The 13,127-nt window shown below is 46.7% G+C and overlaps 1 protein-coding gene and 1 pseudogene across 1 annotated transcript in view; both read left to right on the top strand.

Annotated features, from left to right (window-relative positions):
* Positions 1 to 342: 342 nt before the first annotated feature.
* On the top strand, positions 343 to 4,043 carry LOC139274004 (histone H2A type 2-C-like; annotated as a pseudogene).
* A 7,347-nt stretch (positions 4,044 to 11,390) lies between these two features.
* Positions 11,391 to 13,127, top strand: part of LOC139273381 (zinc finger protein 850-like) — a 39,982-nt gene continuing 38,245 nt past the window's right edge. The window contains exon 1 of the mRNA XM_070890219.1: positions 11,391 to 11,717. The gene's annotated coding sequence lies outside the window, so the exon portion shown is untranslated. The remainder of the gene's footprint in view (positions 11,718 to 13,127) is intronic.

Here is a 13,127-nt window from a genome sequence, read left to right as displayed (position 1 = left end):
GACTGGAATTTGATAGAGAAATATGGAATATGATAAAAGAAACAAAACGTATTTGGAAATATTTGGCTAATGTTGAAGTTTTTAACATAATCCGCAATTTTAACAATTATTGGAGGGATTTTTGACTTTCTGAATCGTTTGAGGACTGACTTTTGAGGACAGTAATTTCATCCCTGGATTCATTTGCGGGCTATAGAGACTTTGATTGGACATCGGAAAAGACCAATGAAATTCACCACAAAGCGACCAATCACAAGTTCGCTCCCTGCATTCCTCCAGAAGGGAAAAAGGCAGATGTGGGAGGAGTTTCTCATTATTTCTCTGAATGTGTTGATTGTGGAAATGTCTGGAAGAGGAAAAAGCGGCGGTAAAGCTCGGGCCAAGGCCAAGTCTTGCTCCACCCGGACCGGACTGCAGTTCCCTGTGAGCCGTGTTCACAGGCTCCTGCGGAAGGGGAAATACGCTGAGCAGGTGGGTGCCGGAGTCCCAGTCTACATGGCTGCTGTGCTCGAGTATCTGACCGCTGAAATCCTGGAGCTGGCTGGCAACGCGGCCCGTGACAACAAGAAGACCCGCATCATCGCCAGACACCTGCAGCTGGCCTTCCGCAATGAATAGGAGCTGAACAAGCTGCTGGGAAAGGTGACCATCGCTCAGGGCGGGGTGCTGCCTAGTATCCAGGCTGTGCTGCTGCCCAAGAAAACCACCGGTGCGTCCATGAGCAAGTAAAGCGGACACGATTTAATCTAAGAACCGAACAGCTCTTTTCAGAGCCACCCACAGTATCTGAAAGGGTCCTTAATGTTCGATGGTTCTCATTTGTCCGTGGATCTATGGATAATAATTATCCCAGATCTAATTTAACATATTGAATTTCGGCAATGAAGCTGAGCGTTTCCTGATCTCGGTTATAAACCGGTCACTCTCTGTCGAACATGTAGAAATCTAGATCACCAAACACTGCCACAGGTTTGCTGTCAGCGGATATTCCCATCAATGGTTCAATATAGAGAGAGACCTACTTCAGAGAAATGCAAAACAGACGGAACCTGAACGTGAGACCGGCCTTCAGTGAACACGTTGTCTGAGCCGAATATAAACGGATGTTAAGAACCGAGTATAAAGGGAATCAGCGGTTGATGGCCCAACGTTTCTGACTGAGAATTCATTTGTTGGTTCAACTCCGTTTTAATTCCATGGGAGACTCACATGAATGATTTTCGTCAACATTCATTTCATTGTCAAAAAAAGTGCAGTACAAATAATTGTCAGACAGGCATCTGTGAAGCCCCGCCCCCCGCACTTTTTTGACAGATATGCGACAAGCCCCGCCCCCTGCCGGAATCATTCCATGGACGTGGTACCGAGAAGAAACACGTGAAGCTCCGACTATCTCCCCCTGGGGCCGCTCGGTCATTTTACAATGCTGCTGTTACAAGCTCACATAAGTCATTTCTGACCTGACAGGAATATTAAAATGACAGCGGTTGCGATGGACGGGAATCCAACCCGGGTCAACTGCTTGGAAGGCAGCTATGCTCACCACGATAACATCATCGCCTCCACGACATGCGTTGCATTTACGACTAACTCGGTCTTGTGGTTCTTAAGTGGGACAAATACTATGTTCAGTAATCAGAACCTAAGCACTATGCTGGGACACTTTCCCTCCGATTAGAAATGGTTACTGTGAATAGTTAACTTGCTTGGGATGTGCCCACACCCCATTTATTATTTGAAGCCCTTTTAGCCTAAAAAATAATTATCAACAGATATGAGGAATATTTTTTGTAATTTTTTTAAAGTTGCACATCTTTTGACTAATTTGAGCGACATAATCCTGCTGGAAGGCACTGAGTTTGGTTCAAAATTACCATCGCGTGACCATTATATTAAAACCAGCCTGCTTTCGATGGGCAGGTATCTGGAAGACAGCTCTGTTCACCACTATACCACCATCGTGCTCTGTGTAAACTGTGAGCTTCTCTATGTACAGAGCACTGGTCATGGGTCATTGGAACATGTAGAGTATGTGAGTATGTGATTGATTCTGTACCTGTTGGCTTCCGTTGTGTGAGTTCAGGTTTTATTCTGCACATGTCAGTGTCGGATATGGCAGTGTGGGTTTTATTCTGCAACTGTCAGTTTCTGGAATGTGAGATTGGGACTCCTGTCACTTTCTAAAATATGAAGATATGTGAGCGATGGTGTATAGTGAGTGGTGAGCTGCCTTCCAAGCAGTTAACCCGGCTTCGATTCTCCGCCATCGCAATCGAGCTAAGCTTACCGTCTGCGGGCCAGAAATGATTTATGGTACCTTGCAGCAGGATCTTATAACAGCAAACCTGTTGCATTGTCTGTCGACAGTGATCAGTTTATAACCGAGAATGTCTGAGGGTCATTTCTGATCAGGAAACTAACACCTTAATTGCAGAGATTCAATGTTAATTGTGATCCATAGAACAGTAACCAGCCCTTTCACTGAAACTGTGGGTGGCTCTGAAAAGTGCCTTTGTGTTATTAGATTAAATCCTGTCCGCTTTACTTGCTCTTGGACGCACTGGTGGTTTTCTTGAGCAGCAGCACAGCCTGGATATTAGGCAGCGCCCCCCCCCCCCCCCCCTTGAGCGATGATCACCTTTCCCAGCAGCTTGTTGAGCTCCTGGTCGTTGCGGTTGCCAGCTGCAGGTGTCTGGAGATGATGCGGGATGCATTGCCGGCCAGCTCCAGGATTTCAGCAGTCAGATACTCGAGCACAGCAGCCATGTAGACCGGGACTACACACGTAGCTCAGCGTAGTTCCCCTTCCGCAGGAGCCTGTGAACACGGCCCATAGGGAACTGCAGTCCGGCCCAGGAGGAGGAGACTTGGTCTTGGCCCGAGCTTTACCGCCACTTTTTCCTCTTTTTGACATTTTCACAATCGACAGTTCAGAGAAAGAATGAGAGACTCCTCCCACATCTGCCTTTCTGTGTGTGTGTGTGTCTGGAGAATGCAGGGAGCGAAGTTGTAATTGGTCGCTCTGTGGTGCATTTCATTGGTCTTTTCCGATAACCAATCACTGTCTGCTTAGCCCACCAATGAAAGTAAGGCCGAAATTACTGTCTGCAACAGTCAGAATAATGATTTTTTATTCAAAACCCACGCCAATAATTTTAAAACTAGCGGATTATGTTAATAAATTCACCATTAGTCAAAGATTTGCCAACACGTTTTAATTTGTTGCGTCTTATTCCACATATCCCTTGCAAGTTCCAGGCTGTTACAGTCAAGATTAAATTCGGGTGCTATTTCAAACTGTCTGTAATGGGCGGGAATCAATCGCCACTGATGCTGTAACGGGATACATTCCAGCTCAATCTTTGCAAAAGTTGGGTTCCATAGATTATTGATCGATCCCCCGCAAAGGCGGCAGTGAGACCAGAACTGGGAGTCCCTCTGTGAAAAGGGAAGAGGGACAGAGTGTTCAAACTGTCCCCGGTTCTGGTCTCTGTAAGAACTCCCATTCTGGGTTGTAACACTGCGGGGAGTGTCGGGTTAATAAACGGACTGACCCGCAACAGGAATTGAAAAATAAACTTGAAAAGAGCTTGCGAGAGAGAATGTGTGATTGAAACCTGACTCTCAGCCCCTAAACAAGCTCTTAATTCGGCAGGCGGTGTAAATGAACGGGTCTGAGAGCAAAGGGAAACAGCGAGCAGGGACCGTGTTTGTAATTTGTGGGCGGGAAATTCCAGCGACACTGAGGGCGAACCGGACAGTGAAGCTGCTTATCGGAGAATTCAAAACTAAATCTGCAGCTGGAACTGCAAACACTTGTTCAGGAAATAATTAGTGATTTGAATCTAAAGGGTGATGCGTTTGTTCAGCTCTTTCAGAGAGGTTGTGGGTGGCTCTTAAAAGAGCCGTTATGTTTGGGTTTGATCTCTCAGGACAGCGCGCAGTTTCACTTGGAGCTGGTGAACTTGGTCACCGCCTTTGTCCCTTCCGACACAGCGTGCTTGGCCAGTTCCCCGGGCAGCAGCAGGCGCACGGCGGTCTGATCTCCCGGGAGCTGATGGTGCGGCGCTTGTTGTAATGGGCCAGGCGGGAAGCCTCACCCGCGATGCGCTCCAAAATATCGTTCACAGCCGAGTTCATGATGCCCATGGCCTTGGCGGAGATGCCGGTGTCGGGGTGAACCTGCTTCATCACATTGTAGATGTAGATGGAGTAACTCTCTTTCTTCGACTTTCTCCGCTTCTTGCCGCCCTTCGGTGGGGGTTTTCGTGATTACTTTCTTGGTGTCTTTCGTGGCGGAAACTGTTTTGGGGTGAGAGAGCTTACCGGCCGCCAGCTTGGTCAAGGTAGGTCTTGCAGCGCATGCGCAGTCTTTTGGCCAGGGACAAAAAATGGGCGGGGCTTCAGAGTCTCTGTCAGTTTGATTGGACAGGTGTTTGTGCCCAGCTCAATGGCCCCTGAAAGGGAGCCTTTTTGTGCTGCTTGTTGTCTGGTGACCCTGGGCAGCACAGGCTCACCCTATTGGGCCAGCCCGCACCTCACCCTATTGGGCCAGCCCGGGCTCACCCTATTGGGCCAGACCAAGCTCACCTTATCGGGCAACCACGGGCTCACCCTATTGTGCCATTCCGGGCTCACCCTATTGGGCCAGTCCAGGCTCACCCTATCGGGCTAGCACGGGCTCACCCTATTGGGTCATTCCAGGCTCACCCTATTCGGCCAGCTCCAGCTCACCCTATTGAGCCAGCCCAGGCTCACCCTATTGGGCCATACCAGGCTCACCCTATTTGGCCAACAGATGCTCACCATATTGGGCCAACCCAGCTCACCCTATTGGGCCAACCGAGGCTGACCCTATTGGGCCAGCACAGACTCACTCTATTGGCCAGCACAGACTCACTCTATTGGGCCAGCACAGGCTCAGCCTATTGGGCCAGCCGGGGCCCACCCTATTGGGCCAGCCCGGGCTCACCCTATTGGGCCAGCCCGGGCTCACCCGATTGCGCCAGCTCGGGCTCACCCGATTGGGCCAGCCTGGGCTCACCCTATTGGGCCAGCACAGCCTCTCCCTATTGGGCCGCACAAAAGGCCCAGTGAAGTTTTCTGTTCTCCTCCTCTCCCTCTGGGTAAAGTTGAAGGTGAAGCCCCTTCCTTCCTTCTGTTCCTGGGCTGGTCTCAGGGCTCTCCAAGCAGGAGCTCAAGTTGCTAGCAGCCTCTCTCACTGCTCTCAGCTCCTACTGAGCAGGACACGCCTCCACTGCTCTCCAATTGGTCCTTGTGCATGAAACTCTTTTGAGTTTATCTGTGAAAACATAAAACATTAAACGGTGCCACCCGACCTGGGTGACACTCCAGACATTTACAAGGCCCATTTTTTTTTTTTCCCCTTTTTTGTGTTTTTTTTTTTTTCTTTTTTTTTTGTTTTTTTTTTTTTGGGCACTAAAATCACAATTTTTCCCCAGTGCCCCCTATAAAAGGGAAGGGGACACTAAAAGCACCGGCAATTAAAACAAATTAACTTTAAAACGTAAAATCAAATTAAAATTTGGTTGCCGGGCGTGATGATGCACTCCAGTCCCTCCGGTGCCCACCTCTCGCGGAAGGCCGCGAGCGTACCGGTGGACACCGCGTGCTCCATCTCCAAGGAGGCCCAGTGACCAGCAGAGAAAATCAGCAGCTGATTGATTTTATTCTCACTTTTCCCACAGTGGATGCAGAACTGAACCCAACCTTGTAACCTGGAAATGATGAACATCATCGGCCTTTGAATGTGGAAGGAGAAATGTTTGTTCTGTATGTGGAAAGTATTTCGAACATCAATGTGACTGGAAATGTACCAAGACACACACACATCCGAGTGAGAGTGTTCCAGTGCACTGACTGTAGAAAGAGCTTCAACCAGTTACACAGCCTGAAAAAACATTGCATCATTCACAGCGGGGAGAAACTACACATGTTCTGTGTGTGGACAAAACTTCAATTGATCATCCAACCTGGAGAAAAGGATACCCGCACCATGGAGAAACCATGGGAATATGGAGACTGTGTGAAGCAATTCAGTTCCCCGTCTGATCTAGAAAATCATTGTCGCAGTCACACCAGAGGGAGGCCATTCACCTGCTCCATGTGTGTGCATAGTTTCACTCAGTCATCCGATCTGCTGAAACTCCAGCAAATTCACACTGGGATCTGTGGGAAGGGACTCACTCAGTCATCTGAATTGCGATTTCACAAATGACTGCAGAGGTTGGGTTCAACTGTTATTACTGCTGTTAATCGCATCCTGACTGAATCATGTTCATATTGTCAGTTGGAATTTGTTTCTGCTGATGTTAATAACTCCGAAAACTGGGCTGGAGTTTAATATTTTGATATTTCAAATAACACTGTGTTGATATTTGATGTCTCCATGATAAGCGGAGACAAATTGATATCCTGTCACTGGCTGCTCCATGTTGCGCCTTTCCTCCATTCTAACTCTAGACTATATTAGTTCTCATGCCTTTGGTTACTCTCAGGGACAAGTTCCCCATACTTTCCCGATTGCCTCTCTTTGCCTTGGTGTCCAGGGTAGGGATAGCTAACACGCCCGGGATCACTAAACACAAAACCCAGTCTGTTAATCACTTACAGCGACAGGACTTTGCGTGTCCCCACCCCATCTCTCTCACCTTCCATGTGTGAATAGAGTATCATGGATGCAAAGCTGCTTTCAATTTCAATTTGAATCTACTCAGTAAATGTATTGTTTTAAGATATGTACAAGTAAACCGATCACACCAAACAATTGGCAAAGATTTACAGTCAACAAGATGAACAAGTAAAAACATTATGGCCCAATAACACAGCTCTATATTCACAGGAGAAAGTCGGTTATCTAAATCTTCGAATGTCAGTCGGTGAGGTGAGAGACTGAATCTCTTTCCACACTCAGCTGGTAAATGGTCTCTCCCTGATGTGTTTCCACCCGATGCGCATCTGCATCTTTTCACACTGTCCCCACATTTACAGTGTTGAGTCAGCAGGGCACACGAGTCTCACAGTCTGAACGATTGGTTGAAGGTGCATCCACACATAGAACATGTGTCCTGTGATTGGTGTTTTTCCAAAGGCTGATGATAAGGTGATCCTGATCAATCCGGTGAATCTCTCAAATCTTGATGTGGTGTTTGGCTTGAGTTTCCCAGCTGCAGATCCGAGTCCAATTCTGCCCTCAACTAACATCCACACACTTCCCAATTGATGTCATTGAATCGGTATCACGAACAGGGGCACTAGCTAATTTTTACTCATATTTAGCCCAGTGGTACTGAGGACAATTATAACCCTGAACTGTTGCCTTGGCTGAGACAACTAACAGCCCAGATCAAGGACCGAACTTGGGACCTTCCCAGTCAGTATTAAAGAGTGTTCTAAAATTTGGGGGTTGGGGGAGGGTTAGAAAGAATATTTTCAAACAAAGTTTACTCCACCTTTAAATAAAACCTTCGGCACACTGCACAATTCTGAAGTCTTTCCAAATTAGACAGGCAAGCAAGGATTATCAAAAGCAGTGAGACATTTTAGAAAGGTGCAAATCACTGAAATAGACAGCTTTACAATCATTGCACAGTACAGAAGGGAGCCATTGTTAATGGGAGCTCGTTTCGTGAAGTCCTCCGACACTCCGAGATCAACTGGACTGTTCAGTTAAGTATAAATAGGCAGAGAAAAGTTAGTCCCTGTCCTTTTAAATATCTGCCCCATTCCCCTATCAAGCACCGCCGGATAGGCTCCCGACAGGTCCGAAAGACCTAAGAATATATATTTCATCATGTAAAACAGAACAACTGAAAAGTGTGCACACAAAGTCTTTGCTATCTATCAATCTATATATTATATATATATATCTATATATATATATGTGTGTGTATACGTGTGTGTGTAAACTAAACACATCATTCTTAAAGTTTGCTAGTCAATTCCACAGAGATAAGTTATTATCTTCACCAGTTATTTTCCAGCATTTTATTTCCATTTTGTTTACAATGTAATTGCAGAGTGTTTAATCCCTTTACCATTTATTGATGACCCATTGTCTTGTGTGCTCTTGTTTAGAAAGTGATGTCACACTGACCATTCCGTTACCAAGGTGACCATGTCTGTCTGCAGTATTCAGTGGGAAAGGGGATTAAATCTCACTGAGGATAATGAGCAGCCACCCACCAGTCTCTGCACTTTATTGCCCAGTGATCACCTCATCGTCACACAGAAGCTCCTCAGATTTACCTCCAGTGTGGATAACTTGTGAAAGTGAAATTACAAATAAAATTGTAGGGCTGAAAGAGCAATTGGGTGAGGGGGGTTTGGAGAGAAGGGTGAAAGAGGAGTTAGGGTGATGAGTTGGAGAGTAGGGGTGAAGAAAGTGTTGGGGCGAAGGGTTTGGCGAGTAGGGGTGAAGGAGATGTTGGGGTGAGGGTGTGAGAGGAATGGAGTGATAGAGGAGTTGGTGTCACGGGTTAGAGAGTAGGGATGAAAGATTAATAGGGAAGGGGGTGTTGGAGAGCAGGGGTAAAGGAGGTGTATGAGTGAGGGGGATTTACTGCCCATTAATCGCCTCTGTTGAACTATGATGGAGTTTATTTTTCCTTTAAAATGTTTTGTATCGTATGTTTCACTGAAGTTAGAAGTGGGGCTGCAGTTCCTTCCAGGCACTGACTGTTTGTGGTGAATTAATGTGGGTAGTGTTAATTGGGAATAGATTTGCGTGGGATCATTCTGTGCTGAATGCGTTGCTGGGCTGCGGGTTTTCCCTCAGTCCCAGGTATGAGGTACTGTTGACACCAAATCCAGGATCCACTTAATTGTGACATCAAATCCAGGGACACATACTGTAACAGCAAATCCAGGGACCGCTTACACTGAGGCAACAAATCCAGGGACCAGTTACAATGAGACATCAAATCCAGGATTAATTACATCCTGACACTAATTGAGGGATTACTAATACGGTGACAACAAATCCAGGGAGCAGTAACACCGAGGCATCAAATCTAGGGACCACTTACACTGAGACTACATAATTGCATAGGATATAAGGCACAGAAATTGACCATTCGGATGAACCAGTCCATGCTGGTGTTTATGCTCTGCTCAGGAATTAGAGAGCCTCAGTATGGGGAATGGTCATGCCGGTGAAAGCAGCTCTAATTAGGGGGAAAGGTGGGTAATGAATGAAGATATGATGGTGGAATCAGATGGTGACTGGTTGGGCATTGTGACAGATTATTGTCAGAAGCTCTTTTCAGGCAGGCTGATGATTAGATGTAATCATTGCAACAATTGTATCCATCTGTTCTTGTCCCAAAATTGCCAAATCTAATGTCACTAATTTATTTCTCTGTGAGAAATAGAGATGTGAAAGAAGGGAGGAAATTAGGTTTGCGCACCAAAGAAGATTCCTTGAATGAACTTGGATAGGTTAGGTAAGTGGGCAAATGCATGGCAGATGAAATATAATGTGGATAAATGTGAGGTTATCCACTTTGGTGGTAAAAACAGAGAGACAGACTATTATTTGAATGGTGACAGATTAGGAAAAGGGGAGGTGCAACGAGACCTGGGTGTCATGGTACATTAGTCATTGAAGGTTGGCATGCAGGTACAGCAGGCGGTTAAGAAAGCACATGGCATGTTGGCCTTCATAGCGAGGGGATTTGAGTACAGGGGCAGGGAGGTATTACTACAGTTGTACAGGACATTGGTGAGGCCACACCTGGAGTATTGTGTTATATTTTGGTCTCCTAACTTGAGGAAGGACGTTCTTGCTATTGAGGGAGTGCAGCGAAGGTTCACCAGACTGATTCCCGGGATGGCATATCAAGAAAGACTGGATCAACTGGGCTTGTATTCACTGGAGTTCAGAAGAATGAGAGGGGATCTCATAGAAACGTTTAAAATTCTGCCGGGTTTAGACAGGTTAGATGCAGGAAGAAAGTTCCAAATGCTGGGGAAGTCCAGAACCAGGGGTCACAGTCTAAGGATAAGGGGTAAGCCATTTAGGACCGAGATGAGGAGAAACTTCTTCACCCAGAGAGTGGTGAACCTGTGGAATTCTCTACCACAGGAAGTTGTTGAGGCCAATTCACGAAATATATTCAAAAAGGAGTTAGAGGTAGTCCTTACTACCAAGGGGATCAAGGGGTATGGCGAGAAAGCAGGAATGAGGTACTAAAGTTACATGTTCAGCCATAAACTCATTGAATGGCGGTGCAGGCTCGAAGGGACGAATGGCCTACTCCTGCACCTATTTTCTATGTTTCTATGTTTCTTTCAAGTGTTGGTTAAAAGGTACGTCAAATGAGTGTAAAGTGAGAGACTCCGGTTCAGTCGATGACACCCACAAGCCGTATACTGAAACGAAAAAAGCTTTGGATTTGATGTGGGAAAAGATGAACTGCGTGAGAAGTGAAATAATCTAGACTAAGACAAGGCACAAAATGGAAGGGGAGGGAATATTAATTAGTCTCCTTTTATTATGGAGAAATCAAATATTCGACAGAGGGTGATTGAAACAAGCTGATTTATTCAATATTTATAGAGAACATTAATCTCCAGCTGAGGTGTAGGGGATATGTAGAGCAGCAGAAACAAAGTCTAACTGCCAGAATGAACATGGTTCAGTGCCCAATGCAATCAGAGTCATCATCATAGGCAGTCCCTCAAAGCGAGGATGACTTGCTTCCACGCCAAAAAGTTCACAGCTGTTTCAATGAAGGACCTAATATTCCAGATCTCGAACTACATCTTGGAGGGTGGAAGATGCCTGTGCTTGGATTTTTGTAACGTGTGGTGGCTGTTGCACACCAGCCACCACACAGTCTTGACAGAGCTAGGTCTTAGTCCAGTGGTAAGAGTTAACCAAGACGATTGGAGACCAGCTCTGCTGCACGGAACGAGCGCGCACACATATAGCAAGGTGGGCTGACCCGTGCTGCCCCTGGGCCTTCGTCTCTCCTGGGCCCTGGTCACTTCCTTCTACAAATTCTTGCTCCTTCGCCCCTCCTGCTGTGCCTGCCCGCACTGCAATCAGCGACCTGACTTCGCAGCCGTCGCCCTCCTGCAGTGGTACGCCGCCGTACGCTGCTCCCTCTGATAGCCCCGGCCTGCTGATGGTCTTGCAGGCCGTGACCGCGCGGATTTACTGGCCGGGCCGCCGCACTCTGCTCCCTCTAATGCAGCCTTTCAATCACAATAAATTCACCTCAATTCACTAACGTGGTCTTTCAATGGCGGTGTATTTACCCAGCATTCCCGCCGACGGAGAATGTGCCGAACCCAGATTACACGGGCCCAGTGCGCAGGCGCGGAACCTGGCTGTGTTTGGGGCATGCGCGGTGCGTGTAATGGCGGAGCGCACATAGTGAACATCTGCTGCGCAAAATAGCCCGTTTTCAGCGGGGCGGAGGGGAGTAACGGACCAGCGGGTAGCCGGAGAGGCTTCATAAACAACTGGTGCCCGCCGGGAGCCCGGAATAATAACCGGAATATCGGCGACTGCAGTTTCCGGGCTTTTTCCCGGTCACAGGCCCAGGGTAACGGCGGCCATCTTTGTACAGGAAGGCAAGATCAGCGTTCCACCATCTTGATTCAATGAGCAGCAAAACGCATGCGCGGCCATCTTGGTGGAGGATGAACGTGAGGTGCGGTCAGTGTCTGTTTCCAACCGGTCCTCCTGGGTAAAGCAACAACTTGTTTATTTTATTCTCACTCAACACCTCGGATTTCTCACTATTTCTCCTAAAGACGCTGCTCAGTGCTAAGCTTACGGTTTACCTCCCAGACAATTGTAACAGGGAAGCCCCAGAGCTGTTCACTCCCTGGGTTAGAAACCCTGTCAACAGTCCCATGGTTATTATCTCATAACAACATAAGAAATAGGAGCACGAGGAGGACATTTGGCCCCTGGAGCCCGCGCCGCCATTCAATATGATCATGGCTGATCTGACCATGGACTCAGCTCCACTTCCCTGCACACTCCTCTTTATTCCCTTATCGCTCAAAAATCTGTCTACCTCTGCCTTAAATATATTCAATGACCCAGCCTCCACAACTCTGGGGCAGAGAATTCCACAGATTCAAAACCCTCTGAGTGAATAAATTTCTCTTCATCTCAGTTTTAAATGGGTTGCCCCTTATTAGGGTAAACTAAAACTAGCGGGTACAGTCTATGGGTGGAAATATCCTCCCTGCATCCACCTTGTCGATCCCCCTCTTTATTTTAGATGTTTCGATAAGATCACCTCTCATTCTTCTGAACTCCAATGTGTATAGGCCTAACCTACTCAACCTATCCTCAGAAGACAACCCCCTCATCTCTGGAATCAACCTCTGAACAGCCCCAATGCAAGTATATCCTTCCTTAAATACGGAGACCAAAACTACACGCAATACTCCAGGTGTGGCCTCACCAATACCCTGTACAGTTGTAGCAGCACTTCTTTGCTTTTATACTCTATCCCCCCCCTTGCAATAAAGGCCAACATTCTATTTGCCTTCCTGATTCCTTGCTGTACCTGCATACTAACTCTTTGTGTTTTATGCACAAGGATCCCCAGGTGTCTCTGTACTGCGGCACTTTGCAATTTTTCTCCATTTATATTATAATTTGCTTTTCTATTATTTCTGCTAAAGTGGATAACCTCACATTTTCCCACATTATACTACATCTGCCAAATTTTTGCCCACTCGCTGAACCTGTCTATATCCGTTTGCAGATTTTTTGTGTCCTCACAATTTGCTTTCCTACCCATCTTTGTATCATCAGCAAACTTGGCTACATTAAACTCGGTCCTTTCATTCAAGTCATTAATAATAGATTGTAAATAGTTGAGGACCCAGCACCGGCACCAATCGGAAAGTGACACATTTATCCTGACTCTCTAACTAACAGAAAACAACCAATCCTCTATCCATGCTAATATATTACGCCCAACGTCGTGAAATTTTATCTTGTGCAGTAACCTCTTATGTGGCACCTTATCGAATGCCTTCTGGAAATCCAAATACACTACATCCACTGGTTCCCTCTTATCCACCCTGCTCATTACATCCTCAAAGAACTCCAGCAAATTTGTCAAACAGGATTT

Source organism: Pristiophorus japonicus, chromosome 9, assembly GCF_044704955.1.
Source record: "Pristiophorus japonicus isolate sPriJap1 chromosome 9, sPriJap1.hap1, whole genome shotgun sequence".
NCBI lineage: Eukaryota > Metazoa > Chordata > Chondrichthyes > Pristiophoridae > Pristiophorus > Pristiophorus japonicus.
The sequence above is the reverse complement of the archived record's forward strand: the minus strand, read 5'-3'. Positions and strand labels throughout refer to the sequence as shown.